Source organism: Mus musculus, chromosome 8, assembly GCF_000001635.26.
Source record: "Mus musculus strain C57BL/6J chromosome 8, GRCm38.p6 C57BL/6J".
Classification (NCBI taxonomy): domain Eukaryota; kingdom Metazoa; phylum Chordata; class Mammalia; order Rodentia; family Muridae; genus Mus; species Mus musculus.
This window is the reverse complement of record NC_000074.6, coordinates 123467584-123477116: the sequence shown is the minus strand read 5'-3', so window position 1 is coordinate 123477116 and position 9533 is coordinate 123467584. Positions and strand designations below refer to the sequence as shown.

Below are 9533 nucleotides of genomic sequence, written 5' to 3'. Positions count from 1 at the left end.
TTGTCACCCATAGTGTTAGCAGTCCTTCTATGCTCCGCCCAACGGTTACCTAGCAACAAGGCCTGGCTTGCTATAAAAGGGTCTGTTCCCTCCCAACCCGACCCCTACTCCCATACCCCCCTCCATGTCTTCGCTCTCTCTGCCCCTTCTCCCCTTCTCTCTCTCAGACTTTCTTCTCTCCCTGACCCCTTTCTCCCTCTCTCCCCAACTCCTCCCTCCTTCCTCCTCTCCACGGGTTCCTGGCCAGCCTCTCCTCTCCTCTTCTCTTTTCTCTCTTTGACTGCCTCTACTCCCTTCTCAACTCCCTTCCCATGCCCCCAAATAAACTGTTCTACATTATACCTGTCCTGTGGCTGATAACTCAGGGAAAGGGATGTGCCGAGGCATCCCTCCCGCCTCACCATACCGCGCTGGAGTGGGAGATGGTGATAAAAGAAAATGAGATTTTGTATCTTGTGATTCATGTAAAAGAGTTGTCTATGAGCCCGTGGCCTGGGGCTGAGAACAAAGCAGAACAGACAGGGCTGTTGTTAAGACATTCCTAAGAACAGCTTGATTGTACAAGCAGGGCTATCTTGTCTGGGTCAACACCACCTGGCTGGAACCTCCCCTCTGTCCACTGCCCCTTGATGCCGGGTAAAGTCATACATCAACTGGTTGCTATGTGAACAAGATAAGCCCCTAGCCCACAGGAACAAAGTCCTGATGCCCTTTTGCTAACATGTAATCTTTCTGTTAATGTTTAAATAAGCCAATAGTGTGTCACTATGCTGAATTCCACACCCCTAAGCCCCTTACCCCATAAAAACCCCTAGCTTTCGAGCCTCGTGGCCGACATCCGTTATCTCCTTTGTGGGATGCATGTCGGTCCGGAGCTCCGTCATTAAACATCCTCATGTAATTACATCAAGAGATGGTCCTTCGTGATTTTTGGGTGCACACTGAATCAATCGGGAGTTGAGTGGGTGTTTCCCCACTAGGTTTTAACATTTCGGAGGTCCTACCGAGATCTGTGTGACACCCAAGAACCCCAAAGGACCCCTTGGAGTTACGTTTGCTTGTGTGAGTCTTGTATGTTGTCTGTTGTCTAAGTGTGGCACCGCTGAATTTGTGTCTTGGTTTTTCAGGTCTGAGATTGAGGGTTTGAGTCCCACCTGTGTTACCAGTTCTGGTATTCTGTATTCTGGCAGCTGCCACTGTGGACCGTAAGGACCCTAGTGGCTGTGGGAGGACGACAGTCTGGCCCCACAGGCTGCACCCCTGGAAGACGTTCCAAGGGAGACCCTGGAGGGAGTGCCCAGAGTACAGAACAGTCAGGAGGACCTGGCTGTTGCCTGGCAGAGTGAAGGAAAGAGAGTGTTCTCTCTGCCAGAGCGGGAGTGTACGTGGAATCCCACCTCGTCAGGAAGGGAGTCGAGGTGGAATCCGACCCCGTCAGGAAATAGCGTTTGGCTGGTTGTATAAGTCCAGACTCGGACGAGTGTGCTTAGATATACTGGTGTCTTTTTTCTCTGTTGCTATCTTGTTTTTGTTTGTAGTTTTTGTCATGAGACACAGACACTGTACATTGGAGGTAAAGTAGAATCCCTCCCTGCCTGTCTGTCTGTATGTCTGTGTGTCTGTCTGTCTTGTTCATTTGTGTGTCCTCCATTGGACCACCTTCTGATTCTGTTTTGTTTTTGGTTTGTCTGGTTTCAGGTCTCGTTTTGGTCCCAAGGAGTTGACTGATTATCTTGGTTTGGTTTTAGGCCGGTCTCAGGTTCTGGGGCCTTCCCATGGAGAGAGGTCCATTTGAGTTGGTCGTAGTGACAGTGAGCTTCTCTGGAAATTGCGTGTAAGATACCCTGTATTGGTCTTGCTTGTGTTTGTCATTTCTGTAGTACTGTGATTCTATGGTGGTTGCCTGAAAGCGGTTTCTGTGTGTGTCTTGTGTGTCTCTATGTGTTGGGACTCGGACTAACAACTGACAACTGTTTTTGAGTTATGCCCTATAAAATAAGCCTAAGAATCCTGTCAGATCCCTATGCTGACCACTTCCTTTCAGATCCTCAGCTGCCCTGCCTTCCACTCCAACTCCAGAGAGCAGCCAACGTGTCACAATGGTCCTGCCCATGGACCTGGAGCCTAGAGAGAAATGAGCTCAAGAAACCCGGAGCAAGAGAGGAGTGGTCCCTGAGAAGTCAGTGGCCCTAGATGTTGTGGCTGCTGAAAAAAAAAAAACAAAAAAAACCAAAAAGAAGAAGAAGAAGAGGCTGTGAAAGTGGCCGGCCAAGAGCGCCACAGGTTCCCTGGTTGCTTCTCATTCCCCTGTCCCCTGCATCCTGTCTCTTGTTAACAGAAAAAAATGCTTTCATTTTGAGATATCAGTGGTCTGGTGCAGCCAGCTGTGAGAGCTGCACTCCCTTCTCTGCCCCACGTGTTTTCTCTTCTCAGGCACCACCCTGAGCTGCTGGCAGTGAGTCTGTTCCAAGCTCCATTGAGGGAGGCATCCACCCACTTGGGGCTTCTGTCCAATGTAAGGAGCACCTGCGAGTCTAACTGCCAGGCTCTGATGAGGGTCTCGTCTCTGTGGGACTAGAAAGTCCCAACAATCTGACCAAGGTAACAGGAAGTTACAGAAGTTAAGAAAAGGACAGGATAATTCGATAAAGTGCAGAGGAGAAAAAAATAAGGAGAAGTAAAAATAAAAATGAAGGAGATTAGAGAGGTCTGAGATGAGAGAGATACTCTAAATGAAAAATATTTAAAAGAGGAACCAGTAAAATGAGGCTGACAAAGACAGAGACCAGAATCAGAATCAGAGATGTGCTGTAAGACAGAAAAATAAACCAGGGTAGAGGCGAACTATGAGAAAAGATAAGTGACAGAATATAGATGTGATAATTAGATAACATCCAAAGGAAGCAAAGACAAGGAGGAGAAACAAAGATATATATATATATATATATATATATATATATATATATATAGAGAGAGAGAGAGAGAGAGAGAGAGAGAGAGAGAACATTATATGAGATCTCCATTACAGTTAGGAAACAGGAGCGAAGAGAGGTAAATGACAAAGACTAGAACCTAGCAAAGTGACACATGCTAATAATGCTAGCACTTAGAAATGATCTGTAAGAAATAAGAAGCCAGAAAATTAAAAAAAGATAAGAGAAATAAAATGCTGGCCACAAAAGTCAGAGAAACTAGAAAACTTAGTACCTGGCAACAAAAGAAAGCTTTTGACTAAAGATCATTGTGTTTACTGTTAAGAAAAAGAGCACTGGGTGAGAGACTGCCCTAACAAAAAGAAGAGGCACCCCCCTCATGACCAAACCCTTCACCTGTTGGTGGCTAAAAGTAAAGAGATAGCAAAAGGAGTGCTAACACAAAAGCTGAGTCCTTAGAAGAGACCGGTGGCCTACCTGTTGAAGCAGCTAGAAAAGAGACTGTGTTTCATATTCCCCCACCAACCAGTGCAAAACAAGCTAGAAAAGTTCCTGGGCACTGTGGGCTTTTGCAGATTGTGGATTCCAGGTTTTGCTAAATTAAAGAGATAAACAGCCCTTTGTATAGAAAAATAAAGAACAACCTTAGATGGCCTTGGATGCTATTGACTTCCCTAATGTTGTCCCCAGCTTTGGGACTCCTAGATGTGACTGAGAACAACAGTATTGCCAAAGAGGTTCTTACTCAGAGATTGAGACCCTGGAAAAGACCTGTGACATACTTGTAAAAAATTAGACCTGGTGACTGTAAGTTGGCCTGCTTGTCTGCACATAGTGGCTTCTGGTCAAGGATGCAGATAAATTGACTCTGAGACAAAACTTGGCACATGCCCTAAAAAGTGTCGTTCAGCCCCCCTGACTGATGGCTGACTGACGCTCTGGAAAACATTATCCAACCTTTTCCCTGACCAATAAACACATTATCAGAGCTTTTTGTTGACTGAACGAGTGACCTTCGCTCCCCCTGCTAACCTACCGAGACTTCACCTACTCATCACTGCTCTGACATTCTGGCAAAAGAAACTGATACTTGAAATGATCTGAAAGATCAGATCAGTCTTGGCCTGAGAGTTTGAGCTGCTACATGGATGGCAGTAGCCTCACGGTTGAAGGTAAGCAGAAGGCTGGGAGAGCAGTGCAGTGGTGGACAGAAAGCAAGTGATCTATCTAGGCCAGCAGCCTCCCTGAAGGGACGTCTGCCCAGAAAGCTAAACTTGTGGCTTTGATACAAGCTCTATAAATGACAAAAGAGAAGTCTACACTGACAGCAGGTATGCTTTTGCCACTGTATGGAGCAATATACAGACAAAGAGAGCTGTTGACATCTGCAGAGAAAGACCTAAGATGCTGTGGCTAAAAGAAATCAGATGGCAGATCTAACCGCCAAACAAGCATCCCAAAGAGCAATGATCCTGACCGTCTGAAGACTATCAAGTTATAGACAAATTAAGACTGGTGAAAAAAAACTGTATAAAATAGTAGAAACTGAAGAAAGAAAACTAGTCCTCCCATGGGAAGACAGACCTGATATCTACTGGGAAATAGACTTTACTGAGAAAAATATGTGTATGAATACCTTCTAGTTTTTGTGAACATCCTCAAGATAGATAGAAACTTTTCCCTGTAAAAATGAGACTGCTCAGATAGTCATCAAGAAGATTAGTAAAAAAAATTTTTCCAAGGTTCGGAGTGCCAAAAGCAATAATGTCAGATAATGGCTCTGCCTTTGTTGCCCAGGTAAGTCAGGGTGTGGCCAAGTATTTAGAGGTCAAATGAAAATTGCATTATGTGTACAGACCTCAGAGCTCAGGACAGATAGAAAAAACAAATAGAACTCTAAACAGACCTTGACAAAATTAATCATAGAGACTGGCACAGACTTGGTGCTCCTTCCCCTTGCCCTATTTAAAACTAGAAATACTCCCTCTTGATTCAGTTTTACTCTTTTAAGATCCTTTATGGGGCTCCCATGCCCATCACTGTCTTAAATGATGTGCTTAAACCTATGTTGTTATAATAATGATCTGTATGCTAAACTAAAAGGCTTTCAGGTGGTGCAGAAATAAGTCTGGTCACAACTGGCTACAGTGAATGGGCCGGGTACCCCAAAGACATCTCACCGGTTCCAGCCAGAGATCTGATCTACGTGCACCTACATCATGCCCAGACCCTCAAGCCTCACTAAAAGGGTCCCTGCCTAGTTCTGTTTACTAATCTTTCTTATTCTGTTTTTATTCCCATGTTAAAAATAGAGTAAATGCAGTATTCTCCACATAGAGATATAGACTTCTAAAATTCTAAGATGAGAATTACTTAGTAGAAGAAGAGGGGAATAAGAGATGGTCCTTAGTGATTTTTTTGTGTGCACGCTGAATCGGGAGTTGAGTGGGGGTTTCCCCACTAGGTTCTAACAGTGACAAGGAGAAGAGAGGCAATTTTTCAACCGTATGTGCTTGCCACAGAACAGCTGTTAGAAGAAGACTTTTTTTTAAAGGAAGGAAGGAAAAGAGAGAGAGAGAGAGAGAGAGAGAGAGAGAGAGAGAGAGAGAGAGAGAGAGGAAAGAAAGAAAAAGAAAGAAAGGTAGGTAGGTTTATTTTGTATAAACTTTTAGCTAATACTCAAGGAAAAAATGAAACCAAGGGTCTCTGCCTTATCATTATATAGAGATAGGCAGAGATAGTAATGTATCAAATGGGGGATGGACAATAGGACACTTCAGTTACATTGTAACTGTGCCGTACCTGTATAGTAGTAGCCTTTTAACAAAGTAGCTTACAGCTCCTTACCCACAGCAGCCCTAATGAGGAACAAAAATTCAAAGTTCTAACAACAATCAATGGAACAAGCTGTTCTAGGAGCTGTGAGAGGAAAGGCAGCTGTTCAAAGCAACCATCTTAGGGTGTTGTCAGTGTGTAACCGAACTTTGAGGTAAAGCCAAAACAAAAGTGACTACAGTAGGTGAGAGGCAGTTAAGACCCTCCATCTCCAGGTGTTAACATCCTGGAAACCTTGCTGCTGCAGCAGCTTCCATTTTGTTACCTAAGAGCAAACCTATAGCTTCCAACCCCTTTGTGAGTTAAATGACCCTGTCACAGAGGTTGCTTATCAGACATTTACCGTTCATAACAGAAAAATTACAATTATGAAATAGCAACAAAATAATTTTATGGTTGAGGGGCCATCACAACATGAAGAACTGTATTAAAGAGTTGCAGCATTAGGAAGGCTGAGAACCACTGTGTAAGTATCATATTGTTGGCATTAACATGTATTAAAAGTTGGAGGGATAGCTCAGTTGGTAAAATGCTTGCTATGCAAACATAAGGTCTAGAATTTAATACCCAGAACTCATTTCCGGTCGGGGAGGCAGGACTAGAGAGAGAGCTCAGCAATAAGAGCACATGCTTGGGCTGGAGAGATGGCTCAGAGGTTAAGAGCACCAGCTGCACTTCCAGAGGTCCTAAGTTCAAATCCCAGCAACCACATGGTGGCTCACAGCCACCTGTAATGGGATCTGATGCCCTTTTCTGGTGTGTCTGAAGGGAGTGACAGTGTACTCATATATAAAGAAAATAACTTAAAAGAGCCATTGCTCCTCAGTTCCAAGCGCCCACATGGTGGTTTACAACCTTCTGTAACTCCAGGTCCACGAAATCTAATGCCTTCTGGTCTCCAAGGGTATCAGGCACATGTGTGGTGCACATACATATGTGCAAGCAAAACACCCGTACACAGTTTCTTAAAGGCAGTTGTGACACTCACTTGTTATGCCAGCCGTGAGGAAGTGTAACTAGGCAGATCCTAGGGACCAATAGCCAACCAGCCCAGCCTACCCAGTAGGCTCCATCCCAATGAGAGAACTGGTCCCCCCAAAATGAGATGAGTGGGTACGGTGGTGAACACCTTTAATCCCAGTGCTCATGAGTCAGAAACAAATGGATCTTTGTGATTTGATAACAGCCTGGTCTACACAAGCAGATTCCAAGCCATCCAGGGCTATGCTGGCAGCTCCAGGAATTCCTTCACTGTTTATTCTGCCTATGGTGATATCATGTCCCTTTCAGAGTAAAATGACTTTGTCAAGACCAAATGTTGAAGAGATTTTATGATTCTTGTCATTGTTCTCAAGTTGTTCGTGGTATCAAAAACAGAATTCATGAGAGCTGGAGAGTTAAGAACTCTAGCCAACGACCTGGATTTGAAACATCTGAAACCACAGTTCCATGGGACCTGATGCCCTCTTCTGATGTCTGTGGGCACTAGACAACTTGCCAAGTATGGTGATGCAATATATATATATAGAATAGAGTTTATTTAGGGCATGGGGAGGGGAGTTAAGAGGGTAGTAGAGGAAGAGAAAGGCAGAGAGAAGTTGAGGCTGGCCATGGCCACATGGAGAGAGGAGGGAAGGGAATGGGGAGAGGGGGAGCAAAGGGGCAAGAGAGAGGCAAGAGAGAGGCAGGAGAGTAAGGGTGGTGCATGATGCACACCTTTAATCCCAGCAAAGGCAAGTGAATCTCTGACGTGGAGAAAGTTCTGGACAGGCAGGCCTGTACAATGAGACCCTGTCTTTAAAATAAGTGGATTGGACTAGAAAGATGCCTCAATGGTTAAGAGCACCAACTGCTCTTCTGAAAGTCATGGGTTCAAATCCCAGCAACCACATGGTGGCTCACAACCATCCGTAATGAGATCTGATGCCCTCTTCTGGGGTGTCTGTAGACAACTACAGTGTACTTACATATAATAAATAAATTAATTTTAAAAAAACATAAATTGAGCAAGAACTTGACAATAAAAAAATGGCATTCCTCCCCCCACCCCCCAAGCTGAGCAGTGGTGGCACACACCTTTAATACCAGCACTCAGCAGGCAGAGTCTTTTGGATCTCTTGAGTTTGAAGCCAGCCTGGTTGGTGTAGAGTGTGTTCCAGGATAGCTAGGGCTATACAGAGAAATCATATCGTCAAAAACAAAAACAAAAGAAAACAAAAATCCCTGACATACAGTGTTAATATTTTAGTGGATCTAACTATTCATTCAAATGAGTTAAACATGTATCTTCATTATGAAATCCAATTTATTGATATAGTGTTTCCAATTATAATATGAAATGATATGCACTCTACATGAAATAATAGCAAGTCAAGTTAAGACACACTGTTTAGTGGGTTTCCAGACACTGGCTAAACACAGTCCAGGGAAGAACAAAATTGTGTAGCCTTGCTTTACAATTTGATAGAGGAATTTGAAAACAGATTTGAGATTTCTGGGAAGACAGTATTTGTCATATTTACAACTCCATTTTCAGTTGACCTGAACATGTTACCTGCCATTTTTTTTATTTGTTTTTATTCTGTCTTCCTTTTTGTGTGGATGAGTTTGGAGGCTGGAGAACTTGTGGGAGTCATTTCTCTCCTACCATTCTGGGGTATGGGATTCAGATGTCAGGCTTGGCAGAAAGAACCCTTACCTGCTGAGCTGTCGAGCCAACCCAGTTCCCTTCTAATGTATGGATGAAACCTTCCAGGAAACAAATGCCCTGGCTTCACAGTCATGACTTACTCATACCGCTGCTCTCAGCCATACTTACGCGCTTGTGAGCAACTGTTTTCAAAGATGAAACAGTAAAACTAGAACCCAAATATCTGATATTTTAGAACTCACATTATTTATTTCCGCAGCTGGGCCTTGGCATACAATGGTGGTCAGAGGACAAAGGTCAGGAGGCTTGGCAGCAGCTCACTGAAGCCCAAGTCAGAACACAATATCAAATACAATATGAATATCAAATACAATATGAACTATCTATCTAGTTTCATGATTTTCTCTTTTCTTACATTTATAATATTTTTAAACCAAGGAAGTTCTGTTACTTAGGCATGTTCATTTTGTCAGTGATCACAAACTCAGAACCTGCTCAACAATTTTAAGAAAGGTATCCCTGTAACTTTAATGTTTAAAAAGTTTATTTTTAATGATTGTTGTTGTTTTGTTTTCTTTTTCTTATTCTTTTTGTTTTTTCTCTATGTAGCCCTGGCTGTCTTGGAACTCACTCTGTAGACCAGGCTGGCCTCAAACTCAGAAGTCCACCTGCCTCTGCCTCCCGAGTGCTGGGATTAAAGGCGTGTGCCACCATTGCCTGGCTTAATGATGGTTTTTAAAAAGCTTTAACCTCTTTTTGTAGCTCACCATCCACTAGAGGTAGTGGAAAAGAAAGGATATGGGGGAAGTGGACCTGTTTAGAAATGGTTCTTGGGAGCAACTCCTGTGTTGTCTAGAAATTGGCAGTTTAGTTCACAGGTTAACAGTGCAGCTCCATTTACTCCTAAACCCTTTACAGATGCACCAGCAGTCTAGTTTGGTAGAGTTGGGATAGCAAACACGAGTCAGCAGCGGTTGCATTACCTAGCAGAGACAGCCAGGCCTTAGTCTCAGCATGAGTCAGCAGGAGAAACCAGGAAGGAACATTAGAAAAATTTTGTACTAAAACATCAACTCATAAATGCAGACAGAATGAATCGCCATTTCACAGTTATA

The 9533-nt window shown here is 43.6% G+C and overlaps 1 long non-coding RNA gene across 1 annotated transcript; it reads left to right on the top strand.

Annotated features, from left to right (window-relative positions):
* The first annotated feature begins 1741 nt into the window (after positions 1 to 1741).
* Gm39275 lies at positions 1742 to 2359 on the top strand. The gene is made up of 2 exons (XR_879317.2): positions 1742 to 1834; positions 2045 to 2359. It is a non-coding gene; the product is annotated as a predicted gene, 39275 (long non-coding RNA).
* The last annotated feature ends 7174 nt before the right edge of the window (positions 2360 to 9533 follow it).